Consider the following 21,281-nt stretch of genomic DNA (forward strand, 5'->3'; position numbering starts at 1 on the left):
CCCGACTTGGGTTGTTTTTAACTTAGCATATTTTAGAGTGTATAACTGATGAATTTTATTTCATAAAAAAAATCCTTACAATGAAGAAAAAACCCGTCAATTTAAACAGAAGATTTGCTCCTTTCCCTTTCATTGTTCTGTGGTGTCTAAGTGCAGGTAAAATTACCTATCGCTCACCGACTCAACCACCCAGACAAATTTGTGTGGACATAGGAGCAAATATTTGTGTCCACTGCAACGACCACCATCCGAGTCATCCACTCGATCTTCCTGTGCTTGTCTAGCACACAAGAACGACAAAAGGACAAGTCCTTTCACTTCCACTGGACCATGATAAAGACCCATTGCAGAATCTCAGACAAGACGAGGTACAGGTGAGGACAAAACCTCCAGTGACTCAAAGGTGGTCTGAACGGCCGTGGGGCAAGTGGAGCCACACACAGCAGATCAACTAAGACTCTCTAACTAAAAAATGAATCAAGCCGATGCCTATAGCACAGCTGTATGCACATAAACCAAATAATGGTATTTACTGCGGCCGAAGGCCTCAATCGCGTTCCCCTCCGTTTGTCTTCCTGTACTGGCTTTTCATTTGGGCACTTTGAATTTCAATTGCAATCTAATCTAGAGTCTCCAGAATAGTAATTATCCCCCACCACGAGAGCAGGAGGGGAAGCCCACCGTTATCTAACATAAATACTCTCCCATGAACAATCTGAAAAAGGAACCGCGTACCTTTGCTAATTTATCAAGGAGAATTAAGGATTGATCAATTTATTAAGGAGAAACGGCATGGTCTACCAAGGGTGTAAACCAGGGATATGGAAAATCAGGGTGGAAAAAAGCCTGAAATCTGACATATGAATTTATTTAGGCAATACATTTTTAAAAATCCCAGATGTGGCAATGTGTGACAAAAGAGCCTTCTCAATGTGATTATTAGTACAAAAGTACTCGTGTCAACAAAGTCACATCATATAGAATGGCAGAACACCATAAGCATATATTTACATCAATATCCAAGATTTTCCAACACATAGTTAAGTGCCACCGTGACTTCCAGTAGCTGCTCAGTCTCTCCCACTCACTGCTCCATGTCTCTCATCTCCCCTGGAGGCTTCTTTGTCTCCAAGTTTAATAGCCTCTGCCTGCTTTGGAGCAACTCTTGTCTGGGGACACAAAACTTGTCTCTGTGAATGACTGCATGTGTCTGGGGTCAAAAGTCCACTAGAGAAGCCGTTTCATACAGTCCTGTGCTCACACATGCCAGACGAGGTTGAAGAAATATTTACTAAAAAAAAAGTGGTGTTTTTTGTACTCTCCAAACAGAATCCTGTGACACATTCATACTCAGTCATCAAGAACTGTATGTGCATGCCAAGGACAAATATATTAAAAATTCACTGCAAAAAATGATTGTGATTTTAGCGATAAAAGACTGTAAACATGCTATGGTTAAAAACAGGTACACTGTAAAAATAAAAATAAAATCAGTCCCTAATAGAACATTTGACTGATCACATCTAAATTTTTCAGTTGGCCAAATTGCATTTGGGTGAATTGATGCAATTTAATTCACAGAAATTCAATTTGGCCAACTAAAAAATGTAGATGTGATCAGTCACTAGAAAATTTTCAATTGGGGCCTGAATTTTATTTTTATTTTTTACACTGGTTAACATTACGTTTCCTTACTACATACGGTGAATACCTGTAATATATATAATATCTACATTTAATGTAATTTTACAGTAAAATACTGTTATCTACAGTTTTTGGAAGTGAAAAAGAGCGAGTCGTTGTGTAATTTAAAGTGAAAAACCATAAATTGACATGACATGTTTCTTATTTTTTTCTCATCAGTTCTGTACATTAGGGTTTTATGTGTTGTTAGTGTTTATTGCATTTTTAAAATGTCATGTGTTACCATGATGGTGTTTAGTGTTTGTGTGAATGACACTGTGCACCATCTATATATGAGTATTGTCTTCTGAAAAGCTTTGATTGATCATGTGATTCTCATCTCCACTGTGATTGGTGGTTGTCAGTAGGCGATTCTCAATGTCAAGGATGCTTCCTTGGAAGGACGGATCCTTCCAAGTCACTTCCTTCAGAGGCTAGGCGAGGCTCCTCTTTAGCATTCGGAGAACACGTAAATGGAACAGGCTAGCAAGTGCACGTCATTGCGTCATTACGTCAGTGAAAAGGTCTGTTGGCCATCAATAACGTTATTTGTATTTTTTAAATATCAATACAGTAGTATTTTGTACCGGTATTTAAACGTTAAACTTTACTTATATTTACTACGGTTATAACAAATGTTTGGTAACGTAAATAAAAACATTGTGGCAAGCAGCGAGGTGAGGGACAGGGAGAGCGGGCCGGTGGAGTGATAATGAGCGGCAGCTGATCGCCACACCGGTCTCGGCTCACGGCAGTGACGGGAGTATAATTGGAGGAGCGTGGAAGGACTAGGCCTGGACTTTATGTTATGGTTTGTTTATGTTTTATTATGTGTGTGCGGGCAGTCGCCCGTGAGGGGGCTATTATAAAGTTGTTGAACGTTTGCCGGTTCCCGCCTCCTTCCTTCCCATCTACAAACCCCGATACAAGCATATTTGCCCCGTTCACGCTCCGAGTCCGACTCCAGGAACGTCTGATAGCAAAGCTGCGCGCATAGGATTGTGGGTGATTTGAGAACGCGAAGTGCGCGAAGGCTACTCATAGGCATCCTTTCCTGTATATGACATATTTTTCGAACGAAGGACTCAGTCCTTGGTTGAATTCCGAGGATCCTCGACATTGGAACAGTCCTTCGTCGGATGTCGATGACGTGGCATCCTTAGAATTCTGGCTTCCGAGGATCCTTCCTTGACATTGAGAAACGCCTAGTATATATCAAAGGCACATAACAGATATTAGTTTTTCAATAGGTTGGCAATTTAAAGAAATACGGTTATTTACTGTAAATTGAACTTAGTTTTGTTTTGGACCCTGATGACTTTCATTTTATGGATAAAACAGTTTGAAATGAGTGTGAATAAAGGATGACTTCTTTTCTGACCTATTCCTTTAAGTGTGCACAAGACTTTTGGTTTTTGTTCTGTTGGTTATCTCACAATGCGTTGTTTTGAAATGTTTTCCTGAAAAAAACCAAACAGCCAGGATACGATCTGAATTGAGTATCAAATCTGGAAATCAACCATTTTTATACAGAAAAAAAAGATCTATTGTCGTCACACATTCCATCAAACAATTAGCAAATGTTGTTGGTTTGTGAGTCTTTATTCATTTGAGTGGTTGTTTTGTAAAACTGCAGTACGTTTGACATCTGAATAAGAGGGAAAACAATCACTGTGGCTTAAAGAAACAACACCTGCCTGTGAAACGACAGCTTTTGTCCATCGGCACACGGTGGGCAATGTTTTCATTCATCAGGGGTGACTTCTACTGTAAAGAATGTGGAAAAAAACGCACTGGAGGGAAACCCGCGCTATGAGCTCACCTGTCTGTGCAATGCCTTTCACTTCTGACAGACCTGCACTCTGCCATTGTCATTCCCCTTCTCCTGGTCCATTCATCCATTGACTTAAAATAAACGGAAAATGGGAATAAATGGAAGCGCTCGACATGATCTGTGAATGGTAAGGAGAGAACTTCTGATTACAGTGAAACGGGACAACCACAGTCTGTGCGCAAGGTAAATAAATGCAACACTGAAAAAAAGGTGTGTTGGATTTACATGATTTAATCATGAACATCGGTTCCACATGAATCAATTAAGTTAAAGCAGCAACTTTTCAACCTTCATAATATATTTTTTAAGACTCTTGTGATGATACATCGACTTACAATAGGTTGAATGACACGTCTGCCATAGCCTGACGGGGTCTGTATCGTTTTTAATCGTACTTTTAAACTTTGGGTTTCGGGTAGTAACCCGAGAACAAAAAGAACTACAAAATTCGACTGCTTTACGGCATCTACGTCACTTCCACCAACACACACACTTCCTTAAATTCGGACGTGCGAGCCCAACTTTGTTCGTCGGATAATATAGTCATGTCCGAAGCAGCACAGACACATAAGAAAGCAAAGGTTTTGTTGGAGGAAAGCAATAAGAGGAAACGGAAAAGTGATTAAAGGCAGGACGAGGATCAACATGTGCCCAGCGTTTGCTCGTCGGCGTGAGCTGAAGGAGGCGTGCCCGACCGATGCTGTCCTGCTTGTTACGGTGATCTCCTACCACTCAAACACTGAACTGAAGTATCATATAGATTCTGTAAAACGCTAACCAATAGACTACTATAATGACGCTGGCTTGTAAACGTGAGCATCGCGATTATTTGGCGTTTGAAAAAAATAAAGCCCATGAAATTATATTCATATGACCTGCTGAAACATATGCCACTGACTGTACCTGGGATGAAGACATTTCACACGCGACGCCAGAAGAACACCTGCATGTGAACTCCTCCTGCAGTGTTCAGGGGAACTGTTAGTGCTGCACCGACCCGCGGCCCGCTTTTATGAAGTTATTTGGCCCGCCCCGCACCACTGTATATATTTTTACAACCCGCCGCGCACCCGTGACCATTAAATAGACATACGGGGTCCGCGGGTTATGAGACGAGCCGCGCATCACTAGTTCAGGGCTATCAGGGTTGTCATGTCAACAAATGCACGCGCGATGGCATCCCCTGATGTAAGATGACAGACTTTACGACAGTAGTTGAGGACATTATTTTTTCCCAACTGTAGGGGGACCCCGAGAGCAAAAGTTGCCCAGTGCTGCTTTAAACAAACATAATTTGTTTGCATAACTTCAACATCATGAAACTAAGTAATTTTTAAGTAATCCAATAGAGTAGTTTTTAAATGATTTTAATATGGCTGCCAAATAACAGTGATATGCACGGGGGGCTTGAGAGCCTCTTTAATCAAATCACACTCTCTAAAAAATGTTGGGTTGTTTTAACCCAATGTTGGGTCAAATATGGACTAACCCAGCTATTGGTTGGGTTAAATATTTGCTTAAGACAACCCAATCTCTGGGTTAAAACAACCCAATTGCTGGGTTAGTCCATATTTGACCCAACATGGGTTGCTTTTTACCCAGACTTTTTAGAGTGCAAGTTTATTTTGTTTTTGTATATCTGTGTGGTCACGTGACTGATTTATAAGACTGTACTAACTAGCTTTCATTCTGTTAGTCAGCAATAGCACATAATGATCATATCCAGTGTTATGTATGAAATGCTCTTTAATGCCGTCTCAATCGCTCCGCTCTTCTCCACTATGGTAACCCAGTATAATTTAAATGGTTCTAATTATTCCAACATAATTAAACATTAAACACTATTAAACAATATAAAGCATCCCCCTAATCTAATTTTGCCTAAAAAAAAACACATAAAATAACACTTAAGTTCAACAATTTTACTTTTCTCGTCAAGTCCCAAGCAAAGCATGCTGGGAATTACAGTTTCAGCAAAAATCATGTTTAAGTACTTGATTGGTTCACATTCACCCCAAATATTGTAATCTAGTAGATTGCACATTTTAGAGAATCACATTAATCGAAAGCAAAAAATCACGTTTAGAAGAGAAACACGATTTTGTTGTGTAGATCGCAAATAATATGACTAAGTAAATTGGACAATGTTGTTTTTCAGTGAACTTGTGCGGCTACGTCAGCGTCAGATATCGATCAGCTGCGTGATTACAGCCCTCGCACTTTCTCCTATTGTAGCAGGTTGGGCTCAACAAGCCGTAGCGTTACAAATAATATCCCTCGCAAGAGAAAAACAATGCTGCGTATTGTGTAACCAAAACATAGCGTCAGTCCCTGCAGGCTTTCAACCCAAAATGAGCACAACAGAAGACTCGGTGCATGTATGAAATAGACCTGCTATTGTGAGTGACACTACTTGAGTTTCCTGCACAATGTGTACGGCACAGTCTCCGTAAGGGGACCCAACTGGGGCAGTTTATCAGTTAGCACCCTGGAGGTCTGATGAGAGAGAAAAACACATGTTTTTCAACAATTATTCATCAGTTTAAAATAGTCACCTGTTCTTAATCCGTATACAATAAGTGACCTCTCTCTGCAGGTAATTATAGAGCAGTATGTCCTTTGGCAAAACCTGAACTGTACTGTATATAAAGAGTCAAACGTAAAAGATGTGCTTCGGAAATCTCAGATATCAAATTGCCATTTTAACATTTAAATGCCCCTGTCCACAGTCTGGTATAAATATATTTACTATGGCAAGCTGTTTGAACTTTTATTCATTCACTGGATATGAATTCTTGATATCAGTGTTTTCACTAAATGTCACCATAGGCCGCCATTCAAATTCAATTCTTGATATCAATATAATTTCAAATATCTAAAATGGCTTTCTTAATAGTAACAATCACATTTATGATATCAGAAATGAACAGAAATGAATTCATGATATTAATAATTGAATTGGAATGACAGCCTATGCACTGTAAAAAAAAAAGTGTTGGTTTTTGTTGGTTTAACTTAAAAAAAGTAAGTAACCTGGTTGCCTTAAAATTTTGAGTTTAAAGAAATTAAAAATTTGAGTTGATACAATGAAGGAAATTTGTGTAGTAAATAGAAACTTAAAATATTATTGTATCTGAACCACATAAATTTTTTTATAAATCATGAAAATAGCACTATTTGGCATGTTTCACTGCGACATCAGAAATAAAACACACACAATTACCCAATATGCTTACAAAATCTTTTAATAATATTTCAATAAAGGTTGTCGATTCTCAAAAAAATGTCATTGTATTAACTCAAAATTTTAATTTCAATTAACTCAAAATTTTAAGGCAACCAGGTAACTTTTTTTCTAGATAATTTTTTACAGTGTGGTGACATTTAGTGAAAGCACAATTACTGATATCAAGAATTCATATCCTGTGAATGAATAAAAGTCCAAATGGCTTGCAATGCTTTACGCCATTTAGTAGTTCTCAACTAAAAAACTGAATCACCCGGTCACCAGCATGAGGCCGCATTCATTAATTCCTCTTTTGTTTGCACTGCAGAGTTCCTTGCAAATGATTTGTGGGATCAGACTGCGAACATCGTCATTTGCGCACTTAATGAGATTAAAAAGATATTAATCAGAATTACCAGGTTAATTAAGTAGAACTAATTATCCCTTATCAGAGTGAGGTCATTAGCGTATTTCACAGCCAAATATTTGAGGCAAATAGTTGCTATGGGATTTTAACACTTGGTCTAGTCCTGGGCTGGACTTACATGACAACTAACAAATTACGGCTGAAAAGAAACCTCATGCTGTGAGCAGCATGTTCAGACTAACACAGTCCTAAAATACTCTCCACACATCAGTCAAACACACTTACACAACTATCAGTGATTCATTCTGCAGTAAAAATGGCCCAATCACAAAATGTAAGTGTTCTTTGACGCCCCATTAACTAAGTAAAACTTCCCTGCAAAGCGTTTACTTTTGAATATGCACTTCTGTTTCGCTCCTATTGTGTGGAAATGCATTTTTCTACTTTAATGTGCTTTCTCATGACAAGCAGACATTCAGGGAAAGCCCTACTCTGACAGTTAGCTTAGTTTTCGAAGCAATCCTGGGTGTTTTCAGGCTTAAACAGGTGGAACTAGTCCTGAATTGGCTGTTAGAAATCAGGTCTTTGAGCTGCTAATAACTCTGAGAGACTCCAGGGAGCCCAACGGTTGGTTCACACTCACCATAGGCTCGTTCACACCTGACCGGACAAGACCGGGCCGCTCTGTCCCATCCTTTACTCTCCCTCACATTGTTACACACTTCTATGACTTACTTCCTTTGTGGGGAATTTCAAATATATGTGTTCATAAAAATGAAGGTTAATCGGGTCCAAAACAACACTGACTTTTATTGTATGGACAAAAAGTGCACAATTCAAAATATATTCTTTTGTGATCCACAGAAAAAAGAAAGTCATACAGGTTTGAAACGGCATGACGGCGAGTAAATGATGACCAAAAAAATTTATATTTTTATTTGTAGTTGTTTTTGGTCACTATCTCTTGAAATGTGCATTGCTCTAAAATCCACTCAGGCATGAAATGACAATGAAGAAAAGTACTATATAATCATAATCATTACCTGAAATAGTAAGTGTAACGAAGTATAATCTGGCAGGTCTTTGTATTTCATATGCAAGTAATTAGCAAAATATCTGCTTCTAAAGCAGCGCCGAAACCAAAAGTACAGTGGTGCTTGTGCAAATGATTCTGCGGCTCAAATTGGGAGTTTCTGCTTGGCACAAGTCGTCTTCTCTTTTAAGACTACAGGATAAGACTACAGCGAGCAGAGAGGTTGAGTCTCCCTGGGAACAAAGCAGGACTATTATCTACAGGGGTAAAGGGTGGTCTTCCCGACACACACATCTCAGGAATTCCTGACATGGACTAATGCCAGGTCAGCCAGAAGCCACACCAACAATAATCTACTTTCAATTTGTCTGCTGAAAAAAAAAAAAAAAGTGTGTGCTTGGTGACGAGCCTTCTCACGTGGCAGAGTCCAAACCTGAACCACCCTACACTGCCTAAAGACATTACTGTCATGAGCTGGAGGACAGAAACATGGAGGAACAATTAAAGAACGGGGAACATTATTAAAATATGTCGCATGTGTTTAGAACCAGGAACAAGGACGAGGGGTTTTCACAAAGCTTGTGTTAATATAAAACAAAAAAATGGCATTAATGTAAGGAATGTTATTTTTAGCTTTATATAACACCTTTTATAATCAAGGTGATACATTTGTACATTTGAAGAGAGATTACATTATCAAACAACAAAATAAAAAAAAGTAAAAAAAAAAAAAAAAAAAGTGGTTTTATGGTGGTGAGAATATCGCAGAGTAGTACATGCATGATGGATTGTTTCAATGTTTGGGTCAAATTTGGACAAATCAAACCATCGGGCTTAACATTTATTTTATAAATTAAACTAACGCTTGCATTTGTCCATATTTGACCCAAGCATGGGTTGAAACAACCCAGCATTTTTAAAAGTGTAATATTATGAGCAAAAGAGTGAAATTATTATATGAAGACAAAGCAAAAGAAGAATCCATATAGCAATTTGCATTATTGGCAAAATCTTACAAACAATAATAAAGTGCATATGTGGTGTTAGTGACAAATTATTCAACAAGGATACATTAAATTGATCAAACATGACAGTAAAGTCTACATTATTACAAAAAAAAGATTTTTAATATGCTGTTCTTTTGACCTTTCTATTCATCAATGCTGAGAAAAAATGAAAAATAAAAAATCCAAAATGGAAAAATGCTGAGAAAAAAATGGTTTCCGCTACAATTTTAAACAGCACAAATGTTTTTAACATGATAAAAAATGTGGCATATTGAATATGAAACTTTTTAATCTTGACTGAAAATAAAAACATACAAAAACAGTTCAATTAAGGGGCTCACGTGTTTATTAAAAAAGGCCTCAGTTGTTTTATTCTGATGCTACAGTGCAGTAGTTTATTTCACCCTGGATATGAGGGTCCATTAGAGATAAGAGTGTCTGAGCTGGCCCTTGTCTCAGTCGTTCTTCAACAGCCAGATAACAGCATTTCACAAGCCTCAGGTCTTTAATAATAAGAAAGGGGAAGTTTAGCCCTCGTGGGATAAGCAGAAGAACTTGTTGATCCCAGATGATCTGATGGCACAAGGAAACAAGATCTGGAAACTAGTTACAAAATATTCTCTCCACGGTGCTAATTGATAAAATTGACTTCAACTGCCCTGGTTGGGTCATCGACAGAGACATTGTCCATGAAGTGATCTGTATCATGTATATCTGTCTTAGGCCTTCTCGCCACATGGTCAGCGGGGTAAGAACAGGATATACCGGATAAAGCTACCTCAACGTTTAGGGTGGCATCAGTCCATTCTGAGAGAAGCCAGAGTGCTCTTCACGCCACATGAAGAGAGTGTGAGGTGTTATCTCTCCATCCCCTCTTGTGTTTCCGTTAGAGCTGGGACTCTATCTCAGCCCGCCTCTGGTCACTCTGGTCTGTAGTGAAGTGATTACTGCTGATTAAACCTTAACAGAGCAATAAGAAGCTGGACGGAGGAACAGATGAGGGACCGGACCTGCTGTTTCGGACCTCGAATCCAGAAAACGTCTGAAATTACTGGCTTACAAATAATACGGCCCCACTTTATATTAGGTGGCCATAAGTACTATGTACTTACTGTGTTCAAATTGTATTGCAAAACACTTTTACTGATATTGAGGTGAGATACGGGTAAAGTTAGGGACAGGTGTGCTGGTGTGGGTCAGTTTAAGGGTAAAGTTAGGTGTAAGGGAAGTGCCAACTGTGTAATTACAAATGTAACTACAAAAATGAATTACAGACGTAATTACATGCAGGTATTTTTAAAAATGTAAGTACATTGTAAAACTTGTATGTACACAATAAGTGCATTGTATCAAATGATTAATAAAATGTTTAGTACATAGTAGTTAAGGCCACCTAATATATAAAGTGGGCCCAATAATACAAATAAAGTGACATGCAGTATTAATGCTCCACAAACGACTGATGCTTTTAAAAAGGGACTAAAAACATACCGGTTTAGAAAGTCTTTTAATGTTTAAATTGCTTTGTGTTTACATTTTTGTGTTGATTTTAATATAATTCTTAAATGCTCTAACTACTTCATTATATTGTTTCCTCCCTTTGTAGCACTTTGACATTTTCTTTAAAATGTAAAGTGCTTTATAAATAAAATGTATTATTTATAATTATTGTACTGCAAAGACAAGAAAGAAACGTACTTGATTATGTAAGAAACATTGACAAGCTTAATTGCATATTCCACATTCAATATTATAAGCATAATAACTCTGGAAGCCTGTTTCTATGTTTAAAAAATATATATATATATAGTAATAAAAAACACTAATTGTGACTTACTGTTTAAACTTTTTTGAAAGAAATGAATACTTTCATTCAGCAACAATGCGTTAAATTGATCAAACACAAAACATTTTAAACGGTAGAGTCCCTATAGCATTAACACATTTATTTCTCATAATTGCAACTTTTTTGCGATATATAGTATTTTGTATCTCAAAAAACAAAAGCATTTTGTATTTTAAACTCGTATCTCATACTTACCCTTTTATATGTTTTACTCAGAGGTGTGAATGGGTTTACTACAAATGTAAACGGTGCATATTTGAATCCTAAATATAGTCTGAAAACCTGGGCTTTCCAAAGATAGATGGCTCCACACTTAAGTGTCAAAGTATAAGTACACAAAGCATAACCATCAAACTAATACTATTATAAATGCAGGACAGTAAAGGATCAGTTTCATCTAGAGTTACTCATAAAGTGATCACCATATCTTGTAATATAGTAGACATTGTATTATAGTCTTATGTAGATCTAATAGTTTTTCTGTTTGATCCATGAGAACGTGTACGCTCCTGTGTCATTTGTACAGCCTTTGGAGTATAGGAGCCATGCCCGAATTGGTATTTCAGGTCCCTAGTGTCCTGCAAATGAGTTGTGACAGGCATATGACACAACCAGGAGCTCTTAAACAAACAGACCAGAAGCAACAGCGTGCCAGTTCCCATCACGGACCACACAACTCGACCAGACCCAGCTCACTCCACATCGCAACTCCTCGAAACGGCGCCTGTGATAAAGATCGAGTAGGACCACATGAAGAGAAAAACCAACAGCTAATTACACTATTACTGCTGCAGGTTGTGATAAAGTTCCCAATCGCAAATGTCACAGCCACTGGCAACAATGTTTTCTTTTGTGCTTCCTCCTTTTCCCCCCCTAAATGTGGCACATGCTGGCATCCTGCACGACGTAACAAACATCCTGTCAGGACCATGATAGCTCTAAATAAACATGACATGTAATTGTCTTCATATACATTTGTCACACAAACATGATTGGAAAATGTAAGCAGATTTGAAACATTCGGGAATGTTGTTTTCACCCTTGGAATGTGTGGGTAAGGAAGGGGAAAACTCTTTAGGAATATAATATGAATCCTAAAGTAATACAGGGGGTGGTTTAATATTATACGCAGTTATATCTGACAGCTGAGGATTAATAAAGAGTCAAACCTTTTAAAAATATCCCAACGTCATTAAAGTTGTTTTTGCTGATTATTCATGTTTCTCAGAATTGTTGACTCATTCTTTATCAATAAGCCTGTGATCTTATCATCAGTGTTTAGACAAGTCTTATCAAAACACCATGTCATCAGGTCACGCTAAAAGCTGCTCTCAGTGCAGTTTTATATTTATATTCATATGTGATCATATCTTTGCAGAATAACATTTACCCCAACTTTCTCAATCCTTTGTCATATAGTTATGAACCAGTACAGCAAATGTACATCTTTAACACATTTTAGCCTAATAAACTGCTGCTGCTTAAATTAATGTATTGTTTCGTCACATAATTTGAGTTGCCATAAAATAATATATTTTTTCAGCGAGGATGAATTAAATTGATCGAAAAACAGTAACGGTTGTTATAATGGTATAAAAGATTTATATTTCAAAAATACTGTTCTTTAGAAATTGTATTCATTAAAAAAAGCATCAAGCTTTGCACACAAATATTAAGCAGATAAACAAAATATAAAGATTTTGAATCAGGCAAGTTGCAGAACCCAAGTGCAGTTTATTTAAATAATAACTAATATAAATCCAAACATGACCGAACTAAACAAAGACTTGACTGACGCGAACAGACTCGACCAGACTCGACTCGACCAGACTCGACTCCAACTGACTCGACTCCAACTGACTCGACTCCAACAGACTCGACTCCAACAGACTCGACTCCAACAGACTCGACTCCAACAGACTCGACTCCAACAGACTCGACTCCAACAGACTCGACTCCAACAGACTCGACTCCAACAGACTCGACTCCAACAGACTCGACTCCAACAGACTCGACTCCAACAGACTCGACTCCAACAGACTCTACTCCAACAGACTCGACTCCAACAGACTCGACTCCAACAGACTCGACTCCAACAGACTCGACTCCAACAGACTCGACTCCAACAGACTCGACTCCAACAGACTCGACTCCAACAGACTCGACTCCAACAGACTCGACTCCAACAGACTCGACTCCAACAGACTCGACTCCAACAGACTCGACTCCAACAGACTCGACTCCAACAGACTCGACTCCAACAGACTCGACTCCAACTGACTCGACTCCAACTGACTCGACTCCAACTGACTCGACTCCAACTGACTCGACTCCAACTGACTCGACTCCAACTGACTCGACTCCAACTGACTCGACTCCAACTGACTCGACTCCAACTGACTCGACTCCAACTGACTCGACTCCAACTGACTCGACTCCAACTGACTCGACTCCAACAGACTCGACTCCAACTGACTCGACTCCAACTGACTCGACTCCAACTGACTCGACTCTAACTGACTCGACTCCAACTGACTCGACTCCAACTGACTCGACTCCAACTGACTCGACTCCAACTGACTCGACTCCAACTGACTCGACTCCAACTGACTCGACTCCAACTGACTCGACTCCAACTGACTCGACTCCAACTGACTCGACTCCAACTGACTCGACTCCAACTGACTCGACTCCAACTGACTCGACTCCAACTGACTCGACTCCAACTGACTAGACCTGAATGACTCGACTCGATCTGACTCGACTTGACTCGAACTGACTCGACTTGACTCGAACTGACTCGACTTGACTCGAACTGACTCTACTTGAACTGACTCAACTTGAATAGACTTGACTCAACTCAAACTGACTCGACTTGACTCGAACTGACACGACTCGGCTCGAACTGACTCAACTCAAACTCACTCGACTCGAACAGACTTGACTCAATCTGACTTGACCAGACTCCACTCAAACTGACTTGACCAGACTCAATTCGAACTGACTCAACTCGGCTCAAACAGACTCGACTCGAACAGACTTGACTTAAACTGACTTGACTCAAACAGACTTGACTCAAACAGACTCGACTCGAACGGACTCGACTCAAACAGACTCGACTCGAACTGACTCGACTCGAACTGACTCGACTCGAACTGACTCGACTCGACTTGACTTGACTTAAATTAACCTAACATTCACCAAACAGACTCGACTCGACAGGAAACATGACAATGAACATGACAAAATAAGAACATGAAACAAAACCAAAACACACCATGACACTGAAGACTGGAGTAAATAATATTTTTTATATAGATTTTATATTATATATAAATCATATATAATAAACTAGATTAAAAAGTTGACTTGGAAGAGAGTTGATCAGAAAGTTTGAAAATGTTTGAAATAGTTTAAGAAGAACTACTTTAGAAGCACTCTACATGCATCAATGCTTTTTGGTAGATTATTAGCTATACGTAAAGGTAAATACATAATTTGGCAGGTGAATCAACAGACCTGCACTTCCTTCTTCTCTGTTTGGTTCACAAGGATCTGCATCGCGTGCAAAGGCAATCAGAGAAGTGCATTAGCATAACTGAAAAGGTGTCCTTCTGCATATGTGATGACATACACCGTAACATTTGGACTGATATTACATCCACAATCTAGAGTTACACTCTGTCCCCTGTTATGCAGATATTTCCCGCCTTAACCCTGCTGTAGGCAGTCGGTATCCAGTGGCGGGACGCAAAAGGCTGCTAGGAGCCTCTTCTCCATCCCTGGAGAACCTGGTGCAGTACAGACTGTTTGTCTTAATGTACTACATCCCTTGCCAGTGCCTCGGGGCAAACACAGCCATAGTATTTTTCTATATGAAGGTCTCCCAGGTGCCTGAAACCATATAGTGCATCTTACAAAAGGTAATTAAAAAGAGCAAAAGCATGCACACAGAAACTGTAACGCAAGTCCTCTCCTTTCAGAGGCCTGTTTTGTAACCGCTGTCGGAGGGGTAAACGGATCTGCGGTGGCCAGGCTGAGAGCGAGGACGAGGGGGCGGGCGATTAAGGATGCCTCCGGGGCATGAAGCAGGACAACCAGGAGAAGATTATTCATCTCACTGTGAGAAAATCTAAGGGCTATGGCATGGCGACACCCCACCCTCTCTTACTTACGGAGCACGGTTACCTGCTCCCATTGGTCTTTGACAGTTCGCTCCAGAATACATTGACAGTCACAAGTTCATAATGTGACCCGTCATTTATCCGTCATTACTCTGAGTTTGTCCCAGTCTAAGATGTCAATCAATGGGTGCGTTTACATGCACACCAGTAAGCTGACAATGCAAGTAAACTAATTATATATAGTAAAATAATAATGTTTGCATCTGATTTTTCAAATGTTACGTTTGTTGTGATGTTTAATAAAGGTTGTCAGTGGGAGATTTATGGCTCATATTATCCCTCATGCAGTTCCAGATGCAGCGTTTAGACTGAACCTCTTCTACTTCTGCTGCATGAGATGAGATGAGAACACATCTTTACAATGTTCTGGGTCTTAAAAGAGTCTGCGTTTGTGATATATGTCCTTATTTCATGCAAAACGCTAGCTCGCTCTGTCTGGATGCGGTTAAATCTTCTCTAAGTTTGCGTTTTTGTCACCGATCACACATGCAGACTTCAATAAGCCGACAGAAAGCAGGTTAATGCGTTTACATGCAGCACGAAATCGGGGTTAGAGGCAAAAAACGACCATTTTATTCTTACGCCGTTTATGACCATACTCCGATAAAAGAAAACGGGTTACCGCGTTTACATGACTATGTTCATTGTTGGCTTATTAGGCATAATCGGCTGAAGAACATGCATGTAAACGCGCCCAATGGGTCCTATATAGACAAGAATATGGTGAAGTTATGGACAATGCAATGGGATAACTTCCCGGGACTCTAATGTAGAAGATTTTTTGCTTGTCTTTTATTTCTTAACACTAATGTAATTTTCAGGGACACCGAATTTTGGGAAGCAGACTATGAAAACTTTGTCAAATATAACAACGAAATAAATAAACAGAGTAAGATATATAATTATTTTTCACTCTTATTACTGTATTTTTGTATCTATTATTTTATTCTAGATGTAAAGTTTGCTTCTGACTGTGTAATATATCAGGAAATAAATACTAAATACTAAACAAACCACTTCCTAATATGATTATATTAGATTACAGTTTTACCAGAACATGATTTCAGTAATACTTATTAACCTCATTCAGAAATACTAGATATAATTTGTTTTAGTTTTTTTGCTTTGTTTTTTAATCTCCTAATAAAAATACATTTGGTCTACAGTCAGATATCTTTATTTTCTTCACCAAAAACTATTCTGTCATGTTTAAAAACATTTTTAGTAATAAATACATAAAACTGATTTGAACATCAAACTAGTATGTAGGAAATCAAGGACGTGTGAAAACAGCCAAATATACAGATTACAGAAGAATGTAGTATGTAATATTTTATATTTGATGTTGGCTGGATATGATTTGTGTAATTGGTATTAAAGCGGTTAAATCCTGTAAGTGTCGGGACCGTTATACAATCCCTTAGAGAACTTCACCTGTTACTGAGGCCTGGGGGAAACACTGATAAGCAGGCTTGAGCTTTGACCACCTCTCAAAACAAGAGACCAAAAAGAAAAGGTGGTAATTTGTCTCATTGCCAGAGGGCAGTATCACCTTCTCATGATCATGCTTCCCTTCCTCCAGTTCTCTCTCACCTCCGTCTTTCTCAGAGTGACACTTTTCTAAAAATACAGAAGGAATCACCCATCCTCCCCGTCTCCATCTTTGGCATATTGTGTTCACTGTAACCAAAGCCTCTTCTCTGTCTTCTCTACTCTTTCTCTCTCTTTCTTTCACGCTCCCCGTTTTTTTTCTCTCCTTGTGCCAATGTCATCGCCTCTCAAGCTGTGATCTCGAGGGACCTCCGAGATCAAACAAACTGTCCCCGGTTGACATTTCTAACGGAAGTGGTGAGATCTGCAAAGAGCTGGACTTTGAAGGCTTTGAGAACATTCCTGAGGTCCGTGATCTGTCTTAGAGTCACTCTGATTCATGCAAGTCATGCTGTCTATATCTGATTCAAGCTTCGCAAATAGAAATGCAGTACTAAAATTAAAACATTAAAAGTCACAGATAAATTGTGGCCTTATTATGTCAGAATATTTTTTTTAAATAATATATCAGGAAATATGGGAGAGCCGGGCACAACCTAACGCAAGGTTAGTTGTAACACACATGGTTTAAAACTTTACAGGATGACAAAACTTGAGTATTTACTAGTTGCCATAACACTATATCGAGAAAAAATTGTCGCAAAATTTTAAAATCTTTGGAAGACATCACTGAACATTTATTTAACCATAGCAAAAGTACATTTCTAACTTAATTTTTCATCTTTATTTTTTGTATTTATTTAAAATAAGACCAATTTGATATTATTGTAATGTTATATCTGTTAATTAACAGTTGAGATCATTCTTTAATGCTGATCTGCAGCAGAAGACACGAGTCGGGGTTAATCCCAGTGGAGCAGGCGGGGCATGTCGTCACAATGAGCTCCTATTAGAAATATGATATTATTATATTCCACTTTTAACAATTCTATTGAGAAACCACGAGAAAATGGTGAATAATAACTGAGCGTCAGTGTTCAGAAATGATTAATTATTATTAAGATTTGAACTGTGATGTAAAGCTGTGTTTTGCGGTGTGTTTGTTGGCAAACTCAAAAATTAGTTTATTTTTAATGATTAAAAAAATGCCATTATTTTTTATGATAAAAGTTAATAATTGATTTTATTGACCATATATTAAAGTTTGTCTTGTATATTTTTTGATTATATCAGCTAACATTTTAATCTGTCATACGATCATGTAACAATGTACCCACCTATGGGGCATGTTGTCACATTTCACTTCTATTCTACCGGGGGAAATCTATAAAAAAAAAATTGTATACATTGTATTATTGAAACAAAACACATAAGTGTACTAGACGTTTGAAATGAATGAGGGGAAAAATAAATACTCCAAGTGAATTTACACACACTGAGAAAGTCAAAAAGTGTTGGGTTGTCCCCCGCTCTCCCCAATTTATTGTAAAAAAAGAGCCTAAAACATGAAATGTAAGATTAAAAGGCTCAGCAACAACAAGTGTGGATAAAATAAAAATGACCATGTAAACTGAGCATAATGGTGTTTTAAGAGCTCTAGAAAAGATATCCCAATGCAACCATTTTCAAAATGACACCCATTTCTTTCTGTCACTGCAAACCGCATGAAAATAAGCCACTTCACTGATTAATTGTGCAATTTCAAAATGGGAAATTCTATAGTGAGGCACAGGAAGAGAACGGCAGTGTTCTCAAACACTCATTCCATGCACATGAGTATGGGACTCAAGTGTGTCTCATTTAGCTCAAACTGCAGCGGAGCTTAGGAGATATTTTGTGTTTTGTATATAAAAGCCTCTTGTTCACATTTCAAAACCATTTTGTAATTATCATTTCCCACAGACATGAGAGTTGCCTCATTCAGCTGTCCGTATCACAATAAATCCATCCCAAAATAGGAATAATTACTTATAATGGACGGCAGCTCCTCCACTGGGACCGCTCATTGAGACAATATAAAAAGTAGTAATGTCTTCCACCAAAACATGACGGTTTATATTAACGCAACACCATTTGCACGGAACGCGATGTGATTTAAGCTATAAGAATAACTGTGCATGAAGAGCCAACGCCTGTTTTGGTGACGCTGATGGTGAAACAACTGCACAAGATGGAATCATCTATTTGTGACATTTCCAAGGTGTCATGGGTATATGTGGATCTGTGTGTGTGTTGCATTGCGGTATCTCTCTGAGCCAGAGCCAGTCAGGGCACTTGGAAACAGGAAGACCTCTCTAGCTTTTCTGTGAAATCATGGAAAAGGTCAGAACGTTTTTCCATCTGGAGCAAAACCTGGTGCATCCAGAGACTTGCACCTGGCGCAGGTCACCTCACCATCATCTCACGAGCGCAAACAGCCTTGCAAATCACCACACACACACACACACACACACACACACACACACACACACACACACACGTTTGTTTTTGTGACATATAGGGACATTCCATATAGTCGTAATGGTTTTTATACTGTACAAACTGTATTTTCTATCCCCTCTACACTGCCCCTACCCCTAAACCTACCCATCACAGGAAACATTCTGCATTTTTACTTTCTCAAAAAAAACTCATCCTGTATGATTTATAAGCCTTTTGAAAAGTGGGGACATGGGTAATGTCCTCATATTTCACCCTCTCCTTGTAATACCTGTGTCATACCCATGTCATTAAACACATTTGTGTCCTCAAATGTCACAAAAACATGCCCCCCACACACACACACACACACACACACGACATAAACAGACATTTTAACTGACAACGCCAGGCTAGGGCTGTGAGCTGACAATAAGATTACACCACAAATAAAAACAGAAAACATTTCATAGTGCCAAAATATCAGATCAGTCATTTTGGTCCTGCATGACTGTTTTATTCTGCCGAACACAAAAGAAGATGTTTGTCATACAATGATTATACATCCAAACCAACACTGAACTCATTTTATGGACTAAAAATAATGAGAGACTCTTCAAAATATCTTGATTGTGTTTCACAGAAGAAAGCCATACAATTTTGGAATGACAAATGAGTAAATGGTGACATTTTTTATAGTGAGCCTGGTGATAAATCAACAGACTAAGGCCAGATTTACTAACAGCTCGCGCCAATGCAAACCCTGTTTTGGCGTTAAAAACTCCTATCAAATATGACTGCAGTGATAAATAAATGCTGAAAAGGCGTGGACAGGGTTATTTGTACGGCTGATCTTATTGCATATGCATTTGTAGGAGTTTCACTTTAAGGCGCAACATTTATGGGAGCAGATTATTTAAATGAATAACGCAAGGTGAATTATAAGGTTTGGCTTGTCAATTTACTGGCCATTATTTACTTCCCCAAAAAAAAAAAAAAAAAACCCGCCTTAAACCATACGCTAATGGTAGATTGCGCTGGTCATTACGGAAATGATCCAGCTGCGTCTGTGTTCATTAAATGGTTAGCTCACCCAAAAAGCTAGAATTGAAATCCGATGGCTCAGAAAGGCCTTCATTGACACCGATGTCATTTCCTCTCTCAAGACCCATAAAGGCACTAAAGACGTCGTTATAAAGCCCATCTCACTACAGCGGCTCTACAATCATTTTATGAAGCACAGAGAATAGTTTTTGTGCGCAAAAAACCCTAAATAACGACTTATATAGTGATGGGCCGATTTCAAAACAAAGTTTCAAACCGTTATGAATCAGTGAATCGATTCATGATTCGGATCACCAAAGTTGACACGCGAGCCGAATCCTGAGTTGATTCACTGATTCATAACGGTTCTGAACTTAGATTTGAAATCGGCCCATCACTATATAAGTCGTTATTTAGGGTTTTTTGCGCACAAAAACTATTCTCACCGCTTCATAAATGATTGTAGAGCCGCTGTAGTGAGATGGGCTTTGTAACGACGTCTTTAGTGCCTTTATGGGTCTTGAGAGAGGAAATGACATTGGTGTCAATGAAGGCCTTTCTGAGCCATCGGATTTCAACACTAATATCTTCATCTGTGTTCCGACAGTGTTAGAAAGTATATATTCTGAGAAAGTATTTGTCGACCTGATGACCTAGAACTTCTGAACTGGTGGCAGACCCGCTAAGTTAAACTGTGCCTTAAAGGGTTAGTTCACCCAAAAATGAAAATTATTTCATTAATAACTCACCCTCATGCCGTTGGACACCCATAAGACCTTCGTTCATCTTTGGAAGACAAATGAAGATATTTTTGTTGAAAGCTGAGAAAGGCTTCAGATAGGCCTCCATTGGCATTCAGTACATTCCCACTCACAAGACCCATAAAGGCACTAAAGACGTCGATACAAAGTCCATCTCACTACAGTGGCTGTACAGTAATTTTACAATGCGACGAAAATAGTTATTGTGCGCACAAAAATCAAAATAACGACTTTATGCACCAAGTTATTGACGTGAACTCGATGCAGAAGAGGAGGAGCGCCGCTATCACCTGAGTTTACATTCCAAGACCAACACAGAAGACAATAACTTGGCGGATAAAGTCATTATTTTAATTTTTTTGCGCACAAAAAACATTCTTGTCGCTT

General features: G+C 38.7%; 1 long non-coding RNA gene across 1 annotated transcript in view; it reads right to left on the reverse strand.

The window, feature by feature from the left end:
* Positions 1-852: 852 nt before the first annotated feature.
* LOC137089420 (uncharacterized) overlaps positions 853-21,281 on the reverse strand; it is a 60,309-nt gene continuing 39,880 nt past the window's right edge. Inside the window, exon 4 of the long non-coding RNA XR_010907680.1 lies at positions 853-1,169. This is a non-coding gene — a long non-coding RNA (uncharacterized lncRNA). The remainder of the gene's footprint in view (positions 1,170-21,281) is intronic.

Source organism: Pseudorasbora parva, chromosome 9, assembly GCF_024679245.1.
Source record: "Pseudorasbora parva isolate DD20220531a chromosome 9, ASM2467924v1, whole genome shotgun sequence".
Lineage (NCBI taxonomy): Eukaryota > Metazoa > Chordata > Actinopteri > Cypriniformes > Gobionidae > Pseudorasbora > Pseudorasbora parva.